This window comes from Oryctolagus cuniculus, chromosome 21 (genome assembly GCF_964237555.1).
Source record: "Oryctolagus cuniculus chromosome 21, mOryCun1.1, whole genome shotgun sequence".
Taxonomy (NCBI): domain Eukaryota; kingdom Metazoa; phylum Chordata; class Mammalia; order Lagomorpha; family Leporidae; genus Oryctolagus; species Oryctolagus cuniculus.
The window spans coordinates 22,295,681-22,311,135 of record NC_091452.1 but is presented as its reverse complement, the minus strand read 5'-3'; the positions used below and the strand labels follow the sequence as shown (position 1 = coordinate 22,311,135).

Here is a 15,455-nt window from a genome sequence, read left to right as displayed (position 1 = left end):
GCAGGTTAAGTTGCCACTTGGAACACTCATATCAAAGTGACGATCAAGCCCCACCTCTGCTTCCTATCCCACTTCCTGTTAGTGTACACCCTGGGAAGCAGCACAGACGGCTTAATTACTTGAGCGATCTTGATGGAGCTCCCGGTTCCCGGCCTAGCCCAGCACCAGTTGTTGCAGGCATTTGGGAGGTAAACCAGCAGATAGTTGGTAGCTAGATAGTCATCTCTCTTGCTCTACCTTTCAAATAAATAGTAAATATTTAAAGCTCTTGGGAAAATAGAATTCAAAGACAAGTTTATTTCAGTGAAAAAATATTTGACATCCACGCATGGTTTTCTCACAATATGCATTTTCCATGAACTTTCGGAAGGCATCTTGGATAGGTCTCTCCTTCTCTGTGGAATTCGCAGACAGAAAGCTGATACTCAGAGGGGACGCAGCTCCCCTAGGGTCGTATAAAACATCGGTGAACAAGCTGAGACTCTTCTGAATTCAGGCCACAGCTCTGTCTCCCTACACACAGCTTCCATGGAACCGCCAACCACACACTGCTCAGAGCCAGACATCATAGCAGGACAGTTTTGCTAAACTGTTTATCTCTTCTGAACAAAACCTCAACCTACCACTCAGTGTTCCCACTTGTCTTTCACAATGTGTTACCTGCATTCCATGACAGATACAAAAGTGATGGACCCAAGATTTCATGGGTGATTCAGCCAAGCTCCCTTTGATAGAAGTTTGTCTCCAACCTGGTAGAAGGCTTGACTGTGTGAGCCTAAGGCTTTGGAAGAAGACAGGGAGTCAAAACTGACAGCAATCATCGTTGTACATCAACCCCTTCATCTAACAGCGGGAACTGTAATGTGTACCAATATACTGAGTGTAGTGCCCCCTAGTGCTGGAAACAAGAACAACACACTAGGGGAGTTAGATTTTCCAGTTGCCGAGCTGACCTTCAAGATCTTAACCAATGCAGCTCTTTACTTCACAGTGGAGACAGGCAAGGTCCATAGGAGGGAAGGGAATCTCCGGGGCACACATAGGGCCACTTGGTGGCGAGGTCAGGGCTAGACCAAAGTCCTAGACCCGACTCCTGGATTCTCTCAGGACCCTCACCACAGACTCACATACTTCTTCTTTTTAAGCTTTATTTATTTTTCATATTCACTTGAAATACAGAGCAACAAAGAGAGGAAGAGGGGCTGAAAGTCCATCTGGGTCTCCTACAAGAGTGGCAGGGACCCAAATATTTGAGCCATCACCTACTGCCTCCCAGGGTGAGCATCAGCAGGAAGCAGGACAGTCGGGACTCAGATCTGGCATCTGGGGTGTGGGTGTCCCAAGCACTGCCTTAACTGCTGCACACAACACCTGCCACAGAGATACATTTCTTAAAAGACGCAATCTTAAAAGATACATTTCTTAAAAAGAACCTAGCATTGTACAATGGTACTTCAAGAAGTTTGTGGAAAATAGAATTGAAAGATGTTTATTTTGATGCAAAAATGTTGAAACCTATGCACAGCTTTTTCCATAACAAGTACTTTCATAAACTTTGTGAAGACCCATTGTATGTATGTATTTCAATTTTTTGCACCAAAATGAACTCTTATCTTTTAATTTCTTTTTTTTTTTTTTTTTTTTTTTTGACAGGCAGAGTTAGACAGTGAGAAAGACAGAGAGAAAGGTCTTCCTTTTCCATTGGCTCACCCCCCAAATGGCTGCTACGGCCGGCACGCTGCGCCAATCTGAAGCCAGGAGCTTCCTCCTGGTCTCCCATGTGGGTGCAGGGCCCAAGCACTTGGGCCATCCTCCACTGCACTCCCTGGCCACAGCAGACAGCTGGACTGGAAAAGGAGCAACCAGAACAGAATCCGGCACCCCGACTGGGACTAGAACCCGGGGTGCCGGCACCGCAGGCAGAGGATTAGCCAAGTGAGCCATGGTGCCGGCCTCTTATCTTTTAATTTCATTTTCAAAACAGTCTTATTTTATTTTCATCTACTTGAAAGAGAGACAGATAAAAACAGGGAAAGACAGAGATCTTTCATCTTCTGGTTCACTCCCCAAGTGCCCACAATAGTCAGGGCTGGGCCAGGCTATAGCCAGATGCCAGGAATTCTATTAGTAGCAGGTGCCCAAGCCCTTAAGCCATTTTCTGCTGCCTGCCAAGATGCATTACCAGGAAGCTGGATTGGAGGAAAAGTAGCTGGGACACGAACCAGCACTCCAATATGGCATGCAGGCAACCCAAGCAACAGCTTAATCCACTGTGCCTCGACATTTGCTCCTTCCATGAACTTTTTATTTTTATTTTTATTTTTGACAGGCAGAGTGGACAGTGAGAGAGACAGAGAGAAAGGTCTTCCTTTGCCGTTGGTTCACCCTCCAATGGCCGCCGCGGCCAGCGCGCTGCGGCCGGCGCACCGCGCTGATCCAATGGCAGGAGCCAGGAGCCAGGTGCTTTTCCTGGTCTCCCATGCGGTGCAGGGCCCAAGCACCTGGGCCATCCTCCACTGCACTCCCTGGCCACAGCAGAGAGCTGGCCTGGAAGAGGGGCAACCGGGACAGAATCCGGCGCCCCAACCGGGACTAGAACCCGGTGTGCCGGCACCGCAAGGCGGAGGATTAGCCTAGTGAGCCGCGGCGCCGGCCCATGAACTTTTTAAAAAATATTTTATTTATTGAATGCAAGAGAGAGAGAGAGAGATCTTCCATCTACTGGTTCACTCCTCAAATGGCTGGAGCTGGGCTGATCCAAAGCCAGGAGCTTCTTCCGAGTCTCCTACAAGGGTACAGGGGTCCAAGAATTTGGGCCACCCTCCACTACTTTTGAAGGCACATTACCAGGGAGCTGGATTGGAAGTGGAGCAGCCGGCACTTGAATCAGTGCTCACGTGGGGTGCTGGTATTACCGGCCGGGGGTTTTAACCTGCTGCGCCACAGTGCTGGCCCCCTTCCAAGAACTTTTTAAAGTACCCTTGTACATGCTAAAACAAAACAAAACAAAAAAACAAACAAAAAAAAAAGCCCATCCAAAAAGCAGTAAAAATACACATGAATGGTCTTTCCTCTTTTAAATGTAAGTTATTTATATGCCAAGTACCCTAAGGATTAAGAACCGGTGATGACGATGCTGATGCTCCTTACTACCTATTTCTCTTTTTTTAAAAAAAAATTTTATTTATTTACTTGAGAGGTAGAGTTACAGACAGAGGGAGAGACAGAGAGAAAAGTCTTCCATCCACTGATTCACCCCCCAAAATGGCTGCAATGGCCAGAGCTGGGCTGATCCAAAGGGAGGAGCCAGGATCCAGGAGCTTCTTCTGGGTCTCCCACGTGGGTGCAGGAGCACAAGCAATTGGGCTATGTTTTACTGCTTTCCCAGGCCATAGCAGAGAGCTGGATCTGGAGAGAAGCAGCCAGGACTAGAACCTGAGCCCATATTTGATACCTGCACTGCAGGCAGAGGCTTAGCCCACTACATCAGTGTTGGGCCTTTACCATCTATCTCGCTACTCCCATTTGCCAGATGCTGGGCTTGGTAGCACTTGGCTACCACAACTGCTACCCCATCCATCTCTAATTCATTTCACAAACACTCATGTAACCTCTCCTCTATGCGAGGCACTACTGTTATTGGCACTAGAAATGCCACAGTAGCCAAATCTGGGAGACCAGATTCCAATTGGAAGAGATGCATACAGAGAGAGAGAGTCAGAGAGAAAGGTCTTCCATCCACTGGTTCACTCCCTAAAAGGCTGCACCATCAGAGCTTGGCCAGTCTGAAGCAAGGAGCCAGCAGCTTCATCGGGTCTCCCACACTTGGGTCCAAGCACTTGGGCCATCTTCCACTGCTTTCCTGGGCATATTAGCAGGTAGCTGGATGAGAAGTGAAGAAGCTGGGTCTTGAGCTGGCACCTGTATGGGATGCCAGAGTTGTAGGCAGATGCTTAATCCTCTTTGCCACAACACTGGCACCCCCAAAGAACATTCTTGAATATATCCTTTGATAGAAATAACTCTCACTTCTGTTAGGTATGTGCCCAGGAGTGGAATTGCTGGGTCACAGAGCATATGAGTCTATACTACTGCCAAATATCTTTTCGAGGTGTGTGGCTTAAAACACATGCCCACCAACAAAATAAGAGAGTTCCAGTTGTTTGTCACCAATACTTGATATGCAAGCTTTTTAAATTTAGTTATTCTGGTGACTTATTCATGGCTTTAATTTACCTTTCTCTAATGACGAAAGATGTCGAGTACTTTTTCACATGTCAATTGGTCATTTTTGATATTCTTTATTTGTGTGTGTGAAGTGCCTGCATGCCTTTTGCCTATTTTATTTTTAAAGATTTATTTATTTATTTGAAAGGTACAGTTACAGGCTGGTGCCATGGCTCACTTGGCTAACCCTCCGCCTGCGGCACCGGTACCCCGGGTTCTAGTCCCGGTTGGGGCACCAGATTCTGCCCTGGTTGCTCCTCTTCCAGTTCAGCTCTCTGCTGTGGCCCGGGAAGGCAGTGGAGGATGGCCCAAGTGCTTGGGCCCTGCACCTGCATGGGAGACCAGGAGGAAGCACCTGGCTCCTGGCTTCGGATCGGCGCAGCGCACTGGCCATAGCAGCCATTTGGGGGGTGAACCAATGGAAGGAAGACCCTTCTCTCTGTCTCTCTCTCTAACTCTGCCTGTCGAAAGAAAGAAAGAAAGAAAGAAAGAAAGAAAGAAAGAAAGAAAGAAAGAAAGAAAGAAAGAAAGAAAGAAAGAAAGAAAGAGAGAGAAAAGAAAGGTACAGTTACAGAGCAAAGGAGAAGAATGGAATGAGGGAAGGTGGGAGAGAGGGATGAAGGGAGGGAGGAACAGAAGGAGAGGAAGAAGGGAGGTGGGAGAGAGAGATGGAGGGAGGGAGAGAGGGAGGGAGGGAAGGGAGAGAGAGGCAGGGAGGGCCTTTACTCGCTACACCACAGCGCTGGCCCTTGTGTCATTATTCTTTTAACTGTTTTTGAAGAGTAGAAGGTTTAAGTTTGGGTGACATCCAGTTTTTACTGTTTTTAGTACTATATCTAAAAACTATTTGCAAAACTTGAGGTCACCAATATTGTTTCCTTCTGAAAGGTTTTTGGTTTTGGTATTATGTTAGATTATGATCTATGTTTAGTAAATGTTTTTATTCAAAACATTTTTAATTTTTGACACAAAAAGCTTTATTCCTGTTTGGCCTAAGGCTTGGGAGAGGGCTCCAGGACTGTTAACCCATTGCCTATTAACACGTGGCTGGAGGGAGGGTCTCAGGCAGAGCCCTGAAACCAGGGTGCAAGGAGCCAGAGTCACTGGGCTCTGGAGGCTCCAGGCTGTGCTTGAGGGTGAACCTGTGGAAGAGAGACTCGCCCAGCCCTGCCCTGCTGGGGCCCCACCAGCCTGCAGAGCTTAATCAGGTAGTTTTCCGCCTTCTTGAGAAGTTTCACTTTCTCAGGCAGGAAGTGGTTCTCCAGAAAGTCATGGAGACAAGGGTGTGTGTGGGCAGAACCTAAGGTATAAAGTTCCAAAGGGGCCTGGTTCAGGGTCTCCTCCAGGGCCGAGGTGGCTTCCATGGCATCTAGGGGTTTGCCCACTCATCCTGAGAAGGTTTCTGCATGCGCTAGAAGAGGGCACTGCTGCTGCACGGGCTTTGCATCTTCAGCAGGTGCTCGGGGCCCTCAGGCTTCTCCTCAGCTTACCTGTGAAAGAAGCCACCCGTGCTCTCCAGGGGGGCCACGTTGCCCTGCTCCAAATAGAAGCCCAGCGAGAGGCAAGTGCAGGAGGCTCACAGGTGCAAGCTGACCAGGGGGTTGATGGCAGTCCCCACCTCAATGGAATGATTCTGATGAATCTGTGAGGTCAGGGTCAGTTCAAGTCCTGGTTGCTCCACTTCTGATCTATCTCCCTGCTAATGCACTTGGCAAGGCAGTGGAAGATAACCCAAATGCTTGGGTTCCCGCCAACACTATGGCAGACACAAATGGAGTTCTTAGTCCCTGGCTTTCGCCTGGTTCTGCCCCAAATATTGCAGGCACTGGGGAAGTGAACTAGCAGATAGAAGATCCTGTCTCTGTCTCTCCCTCTTTGTCTGTCACTCTGCCTCTGGATAAATTAATAAATAAATCTTTAACTGATGGCTTCACTGAATTCTGTCAGATATTTAAAGAACTAACTAAAATTCTTCTCAAGCTATTCAAAACAATTAAAAGGGAGGGAATCCTCCCAAACTCCTACTGTGAAGCCAGCATCACCTTAATCTCTAAAGCAGAAAAAGATACAACAGAGAAAGAGAACTATAGACCAATTTCCCTGATGAACATGGATGCAAACATCCTCAACAAAACACTAGCTAATCAAATCCAACAACACATCAGAAAGATCATTCACCTGGATCAAGTGGGATTTATCCCTGGTATGCAGGGATGGTTCAACATTCATAAATCAATAAATGTGATACATCACATTAACAAATTGAAGAATAAAAACCATATTTTTATTTCAGTAGATGCAGAAAAAGGATCTGATAAAATACAACATCCTTTCATGATGAAAACCTGAAGCAAATTGGGTATAGAAGAAACATTCCTCAATACAATCTAGGCAATTTAGGACAAACCCATGACCAGCATCCTATTGAATGGGGACAAGCTGGGAGCATTCCCCCAAGATCCAGAACCAGACAAAGATGTCCACTCTCACCATTGCTATGCAATGTAGTCCTGGAAGTGTTAGCCAGAGCCATTAGGCAAGAAAAAGAAATCAAAGTGATACAAATTGGGAAGGAAGAAGTCAAACTATCCCTATTTGCAGATGACATAATTCTATATATAGGGGATCCAAAAGAATTCACTGAGAGACTATTGGAACACACAAAAGAGTTTGGTAAAGTGGCAGGATATAAAATTAACACAGAAAAACCAACAGCTTTTGTAAGAAAATGGCTGAGAAAGAACTTTTAAGATCAGTCCCATTCACAATAGCTCCAAAAAGAACTAAATACCTTGGAATAAATTTATTCAAGGATGTCAAAGAGCTCTACAATGAAAATTACAAAAACTAAACAAAGAAATAGAAGAAGACATTTAAAAATGGAAAAATCTTCCATGCTCATGGGTTGGAAGAATCAACATCATCAAAATGTCTGTATTACCAAAAGCAATTTACAGATTCAAAGCAATCCCAAACACCAATGACATTTTTTGCAGATCTAGAAAAAAATGATGCTGCCTCTCTATATTTATAAATTTCAAATAAACAAATAAATCTTTTAAAAAAAAGACATATACAGGGCAGATATAATCAAAACAGCCTGGTACTAGCACAAAAACAGACTTGTAGACCAACAGGACAGAATGGAAACTCCAGAAATCAATCCATGCATCTACAACCAACTTACCCTTGACAAAGAAGGTAAAATCAATCTCTGGAGCAAGGACAATCTATTTAACAAATGGTGCTTGAAAAACTGGATTTTCACACACAGAAAAATGAAACTAGGGGCTGATGCTGTGGTGTAGTGGGCTAAGCCTCCACCTGCTGTACCCATATGGATGCTGGTTCAAGTCCCAGCTGTTCCTCTTCTGATCCAACTCTCTGCTATGGCCTGAGAAAGCAGTATAAGGTGGCCCAAGTGCTCAACCCCTGCACCATGTGTAAGACTTGAAGAAGCTCCTGGATCCTGGCTTGGGATCAGTAGCTCTGGCCACTGTGGCTATTGGAGAGTCAACAGTGGATGGAACAACTTTATCTTTGTCTTTCCCTCTATCTGTCTGTAACTACCTCTCAAATAAATAAATAAATAAAATTTTATTTAAAAAAATATGAAATTAGACCCATACCTTACACCTTACACAAAAATCCACTCAAAGTGGATCAAAGACCTAAATATACAACCTGATACCATCAAATTAATAGATAATATTGGGGGAAACTATAAGACATTGGCATAGGCAAAGACTTCTTGGAAAAGACCCCAGAAACACAGGCAATCAAAGCCAGAAGTGGGCCGGCGCCGTGGCTCAATAGGCTAATCCTCCACCTAGCGGTGCCGGCACACCAGGTTCTAGTCCCGGGTCGGGGTGCCAGATTCTGTCCTGGTTGCCCCTCTTCCAGGCCAGCTCTCTGCTGTGACCCGGGAGTGCAGTGGAGGATGGCCCAAGTACTTGGGCCCTGCACCCCATGGGAGACCAGGAGAAGCACCTGTCTCCTGCCATCGGATCAGCGTGGTGCACCGGCCGCAGCGCGCCAAGCCGTGGCAAACATTGGAGGGTGAACCAACGGCAAAGGAAGACCTTTCTCTCTGTCTCTCTCTCTCACTGTCCACTCTGCCTGTCAAAAAAAAAAAAAAAAAAAAAAAAAAAAAAAAAAAGCCAGCAGTGACAAATGGGATAACGTCAAGCAGGGAAGCTTCTGCACTGCGAAAGAAACACTCAGCAAAGTAACGAGAGAATGAACACTTGAGAAAGTGCTCAGGATCACTAGCCTTCTGGGAACTGCAAATCAAAGCCATGGTGAGGTTTCACCTCACTCCAGTTAGAATGGCTCACATACAGAAATCAACAAATGACAAATGCTGGCAAGGATGTAGGAAAAAGAGTACCCTGGCCCATTGTTGGTGAGAATGTAAACTGGTGCAGCCACTGTGTAAGACAGTATGGAGATACCTCAGAAATCTGAATATAGACCTACCATATGATCCAGCAATCCCACTCCTTGGAACTTACCCAAACCAAAAGAAATCAGTATCAGAAAGAGTTATTTGTACCCCCTTGTTCACTGCAGCACAGTTTACAATAGCTAAGATATGGAATCAACCCAGATGTCCATCAACTGCTGACTGGTAAAGAAATTTTAGTATATATACACTATGGAGTACTACTAAGATGTAAAAAGAAAAATGAAATCCCGTCTTTTGCGACAAGATGGACACAACTGGAAACCATTATACTCAGTGAAATAAGCCAGTCCCAGAAAGACAGAAATCATGTTTTGCCTGATCTGAGGTAACTAATAGAGTACCTGAGATGAAATCTATTGGTGTGAAATAGACATTTTGAGATTGGAAGATGATTGTTTACAGCCCTTGTCTCTTCCATAGAGGAACAGTGTTTTGTTTTGTTTTTTTTTCTCTTCATATTATTTGTTGAACTCTTTCACTTAGTGTAGGGTTAACTATACGATCATTAAGTAAACTGAAAATAGATCTTTGTAAAAATTAAGAGTAGGAATGTGAGAGAGAGAAGGAGGAAGCGTTGGAGCATGGGTGGGAGAGAGGGTGTGGGGGGGAGTGTCACTATGTTTCTAAATCTGTATATATAAAATATATAAAACATGTATAACTTAAATAAAATTAAAATATAAATACATGAAATTTGCATAACTTAAATAAAATTTAATAAGTAAATAATTCTTTGAAAAAGAAATTGGAACTTCATACACTATAGGTGGGAACATAGGGTCATGCAGTCACTGTGGAAAATAGTGGAAATAATTTAAATGTAAAATTGCCATATAACTCAGCAATTCCACTTCTAAGTATATCCCCCAAAAGAACTGAACGCATATCCACACAAAAACTTGTATATAAATGTTCACAGAAACTCTGTTCACAACAGTCGAAATATGGAAACAATTCAACGTTCATCAATAGCTGAGCAAATGAACAAAACGTGGTATACAACAGATTATTCGGCAGTTAACAGGAATGGAGTACAATGTGGATGAACTCTGAAAACACTACGCCAAGGGAAAGAAGACAGACCCCAAAGGCCACATATTATATGACTGCATTCGTATGAAATGTCCAGAACAGGCAAATCCAAGAAGACAGAAAACAGATTTAGTGCTTACCAGGGACTGAGGGATGGAGCAATGGGGAGTGACCGCTCACTGGGTACAGAGTTTCTATTTGGGTGATGAAATAATCCTGGAACCAGATAGAAGCGATGATTGCACAATACTGTGGATGTGCTCAATCCCATCGAATTCCACACTTTTTATGTCATGTGTATTCTGATACCAAAAAAAAAAAAAAAAAAAAGGTCGTCTGTCTTTTCTGATTGATTTGTATTCTAGGTATGATTTTTTTTTTTTACTTTATTTATCTATTGAAAGGCAGAAGTACAGATAGGAGAGAAAGAAACCTTTCATCCACTAGTTCACTTCCCAAATGCTTGTTACAGCTGGTGCTAAGCCAGGCTGAAGCCAGAGCCAGGAATTCCATCCGGATTTCCCAGATGGGAGGCAGAACCCAAGTACTAGGGCCATCATCTGCTGCCTCCGGAGTATATAAGCAGGAAACTAAATAGGAAATAGTCAGGACTCAAACCAGCATTCCAATATGGGATGTGTACATCTCAAGAGGTGGTTTAGCCACACCACAACATCTGCTCCTGGACACATTTTTTTTTTTTTTGCCAAATATATTTAATATGAAATCTTCTTTCTCTCTGCATCCTGCTTTTTCTCTTAACATTGCCTTCTGATGAATGGAAGTCTATAATTTTACTTACACTCCACTCATCTATCTTTTCTTTATAGTTACTCTTTCTGCTTTTTGTTTAAGAAATCTTTGCCTACCCCAAGGTCATGAAATATTCTCCCACTTTTCTCCTAGATTCATGATGTGTGTCAAATTTAAGACTATTATCTACAATTAATGTTTGTGTATGTTGCGAGCTATGAATCAATCGCTGTTCAGCAATTTAATTCACCCAGACCATTTGTTGAAGAGATGGCCCCTCCCCCATGGCAGGGTAGGCTCACCCTTGTTACCAATCTGTGACCATCTAGGTGAGGATGTTTCTGGACTCTGTGTCCTGTTCCCTGGATCTATTTGTTTGCCTTGCACCAGAATCACACTGTCTTATTTGCTGCCACTTGTTAGATGTGCCTCAGTGCCTGCGAGTGTCAGGTCCTCCAGCTTTGTTGTTTGATGCTCTCTTGGTAATTCTACAATTCCATTTAATATTAGAATCACCTAGCTAATCTACACACACACACACACATATACCAAAAACAAAAACAAAAAACACTGCTAGAACTTTTATTGTGTTCCATTGAATATATAAATTCCATTAAATCTATAAATTAATTTGGGGAGAACTGACAGAGTTGAGAGGCAAGAGGCCACCCACTGTCTTTCTTCTGGGGAAGCAGAGAATGCTCCCGTCCCATCAGGCTCAGCTACCCTCCAAGATATCCCTCTCGACTTTGCTGTCATCTTCAAAGTTCCACTAAAGTGACTTTCTCCCAAAATACCAGAGTGGCTGACACCATGTTCTTGAACCTCCAGAACTGTGAACTGAATATGTCTTTTTTTTTTCTTTACAAAGCACCAGCCTGAGATTTTTTTTATAGCCACAGAAAATGGATTAATCCTCCAGGTGTGGCTATTGGCTGCTTGAAACATGGCCAGTATGGCCGAGGAATGGAACTTTTAGTGTTATGTAATTATTATTAGGCAAATTGAAATATCCATATGTAACTGGTGGACACTACACTGAAGAGCACAAAGGTAGATTCTGGAAGAAGGTAACTGACTCCCTGCTCAAGCCTTGTCCACTCTACTGCTCAGAGTTATTCAAATTCATTGTGCCCTCCTATCCCTGTCACTCTAGCCTACATAACTGCCACAAACTGGTCCAGGTTGTCCTCCTGCCACCAGACTGACCTTCTGGATAAAAACATCTGACCCTGTCATTTCCCTACTGAAAAAAACTTCAGTACCCACCACTGGCTATAGCTGATTCTCAAAGCAGGAATGGAAGACATAATCTTGGGGCCCAGCCGGCGCCGCGGCTCAATAGGCTAATCCTCTGCCTTGTGGCGCCGGCACACCAGGTTCTAGTCCTGGTCGGGGCGCCGGATTCTGTCCCGGTTGCCCCTCTTCCAGGCCAGCTCTCTGCTGTGACCCAGGAGTGCAGTGGAGGATGGCCCAAGTGCTTGGGCCCTGCACCCCATGGGAGACCAGGAGAAGCACCTGGCTCCTGGCTCCTGCCATCGGATCAGCGCGGTGCACCGGCCGCAGCGCACCGGCCGCAGCGGCCATTGGAGGGTGAACCAACGGCAAAGGAAGACCTTTCTCTCTGTCTCTCTCTCTCACTGTCCACTCTGCCTGTAGAAAAAAAAAATCTTGGGGCCCCTTGAGTTCTTTGTGATAATTTTCGCTTCTCTTTTAAAATTTCAACCCTTCAGAAAAGTAGAGAGAACAGTATATATTCACTTAGCATGCAAATTATTCACCTTTTGCTGTATCTTTCTGTGTCACTTTTGTTGACTCAATTAAATATAAGTTAAAAAGTCTGAAGACTTTCTATCCCTAAGCCCTCCGAAATACAATACATCTCCCAAGAACTTTTTTTCTTTCTTTTTTTTTTTTTTTTTTTGACAGGCAGAGTGGACAGTGAGAGAGAGAGACAGAGAGAAAGGTCTTCCTTTGCCGTTGGTTCACCCTCCAATGGCCGCTGCGGCTGGCGCACCGCGCTGATCCAATGGCAGGAGCCAGGTGCTTCTCCTGGTCTCCCATGGGGTGCAGGGCCCAAGCACCTGGGCCATCCTCCACTGCACTCCCTGGCCAAAGCAGAGAGCTGGCCTGGAAGAGGGGCAACCGGGACAGAATCCGGTGCCCCGACTGGGACTAGAACCCGGTGTGCCAGCGCCGCAGGCAGAGGATTAGCCTATTGAGCGTCAGCGCTGGCTCTTTCTTTCTTTCTTTCTTTCTTTCTTTCTTTCTTTCTTTCTTTCTTTCTTTCTTTCTTTCTTCTTCTTCTTCTTCTTCTTCTTCTTCTTCTTCTTCTTCTTCTTTCTTTCTTTCTTTCTTTCTTTCTTTCTTTCTTTCTTTCTTTCTTTCTTTCTTTCTTTCTTTCTTTCTTAAGATTTACTCATTTATTTGAAAGTCACATTGATCTTCCATCTGCTGGTTCACTCCCTAAATGGCTGCAATGGCCAGAGATGGGCCAGGCCGAAGCCAGGAGCCAGGAGCTTCTTCTAGGATGCCCACATGGGCACAGGGGACAAATACTTGAGCCATCTTCCATCTAATGGCTTTCCCAGACTATTAGCAAGGAGCTGGATCAGAAGTGGAGCAGCTGGGACACAGATTGGCAACTATATGGGAAGCTGGCATTGCAGGTAGTGATTTTACCAGCTACACCTGCCCCAGGAACATTTTTCTTTTCCTTTTTTTTTTAAAGACTTATTAAGAAAAAAGATTTGTTTATTTATTTGAAAGGCAGTGTTACACAGAGAGAGAGGGAGTGAGATCTTCCATCTGCTAGTTCACTCCCCAAGTGGCCATAAGGGTCGGAGCTGGGCTGATCTGAAGCCAGGAGCCAGGAGATTCTTCCAGGTCTCCCACATGGGTGCAGGGGCCCAAGCACTTGGGCCATCTTTCACTGCTTTCCCAGGCCATAGCAGAGAGCTGCATCAGAAGTGGAGCAGCCAGGACTCTAACTGGTGCCTACATGGGATGCTGGCACTGCAGGCGGCAGCTTTACTTGTTATGCCACGGTGCATTTTCTTCTACAACCATCATATCATTATGATTATGATCATTTTAGTTTTGTTTAATAATACAAATATTATAACTATATTTCAGATCATCCTCAAGTTCAGTGCCTGTATCAGACAGGACAGGCTAGAGGGTGCTAGAGGAACAAACAGCCCCCAAACTTCAGCATTTCATAACTGAATTCACTGCTACCTCCTATTGCATATCCATCACACATCAGCTCACACTCTGTTCCATTTCAGCCCCTTACAAAATCCAGGACGACACCAATATTGCTGTTTCACCATGACGCAGGGAAACTGAGCTAAAATGTCTCAGCCCAGGAATCACACACTGTGGCCCAGCTCACAACTCACTCACTGGCCAATACTTTCAGGAGCCCAGAAGTCAGAGAGGCAGAGATTTAGGAACATGGTTAATGAGCACCACAATACCAAGGTTTTGGTTGGTGTTTGTAACCATCACAGAGGTGAGCCAGCACCCACTTTCATTGTCACAGGCCTAACAATATAAGGGTTGGATTTAATGCTTAGAATTAGCGTTCGCATCAAGTGAAGGCTGATGACATCCTAACAGGATGCAAAGTACTTCCCATCCCCCTCTCCTCCCTCTCCTCCTAGTAACTGCTACGACTCAGCGCTGTGCCAAGCATTTTATAGGAATTATCTCACTTCAGTCTCAGTCTCCGTCTCCCTAGGAGACATTTATCATCACCATACCATTCTACTGTCAGGAAATTATGGCTCAGAGAGGCAAAGTCATTTGCCTAAGGCACTGTTAGTAAGTGGTGGAACCCTGGATCTTTCTCACACAGCTTGACGCCAGAGCTCATACTACCAAAGCTAGGTGCTGTAGATATTATTATTAATTATTTATTTATTTAGATTTATTTGTTTACTTGAAAGAGTTACAGAGAGGGAGAGGCAGAGAGAACGGTCTTCCATCCAGTGGTTCACTCCCCAAGTGGCCACAACAGCTAGGACTGGGCCAGGCTGAAGCCACAGGGGTCAGGACCTTCCTCCAGGTTTCCTATTTGGGTGGCAGGGGCCCTGCGCCCTTGGGCCATCTTCCACTGCCCTTCCCAGACCATTAGCAGGGAGCTGGATTGGGAGTAGAGCAGCCAGGATTTGAACCGGTGCTGCAGGCCGCGACTTTCCCTGCTACGCCACAGCGCTGATCCCGTGGATATTCAAATACGGAAACGTTGGGAAATTGTCAACCTGACCCACTGCTCCATAAGCAGGCCAAGCTCAGTCAGGATCCACCTCCTTGGGTTGAGTAATTTAGTTTCAGCAAAACAACATCACCTGTCACATTACATGATTGACAACTAGACGGGGAGGAGGGGCCGTCTGGTGCTATGGTGAAGACACTGCTCGGGTCGCCTGTCCCATTTCAAAGTGCCTGGGTCCAAGACCCGGCTTCCTGCTGAAGCGCACCCTCGGAGGCGGTGGTGACTGCTCGGGGACTTGGGTCCCTGCCAGTCGGGGGGTGGGGACACCTGGATTGAGTCCCAGACGCCCACCCTCAGCCTGGCGCAGGCTCAGCGGGTGTGGGTATTTGGGGAGCGAACCAGTGGATGGGTGCGCGCTCTCTCTCCCCTTTTCAAATAAATAAATCAATATTACTGATAATTCTATTTCTTTTACTAGCCGCCTAAAATAACACTTACTCCCTCACAGTTTCGTCAGAAACCTGGAGGCAGCACAGCGGGACCGACCCGGCTGTGGGTGGCTCAGGAGGCGACGTCACTTCCGGGCCCGCCCCCTTGGAGGTTGACGGGCGGGCGGGCGGCGGAGCAGCCTCACAGCATGGCGGCCGCCTCCGTCTCTCCGCGGCTCCTGCCTCTCTCTGAGACCCCGGGCCCGGCTCTCCTTTGCATTATTCCCCAGTATCCCCCACTGACCTGGGAGAGGCGTCGCCCGAA

The 15,455-nt window shown here is 45.6% G+C and overlaps 1 long non-coding RNA gene across 1 annotated transcript; it reads right to left on the bottom strand.

Annotated features, from left to right (window-relative positions):
* Window positions 1–1,240: 1,240 nt before the first annotated feature.
* On the bottom strand, window positions 1,241–15,286 carry LOC138847376 (uncharacterized). Its single transcript, XR_011385141.1, has 3 exons — window positions 15,201–15,286; window positions 9,868–10,029; window positions 1,241–1,371 (listed from the first exon to the last, which is right to left on the bottom strand). It is a non-coding gene; the product is annotated as an uncharacterized lncRNA (long non-coding RNA).
* Window positions 15,287–15,455: the final 169 nt, after the last annotated feature.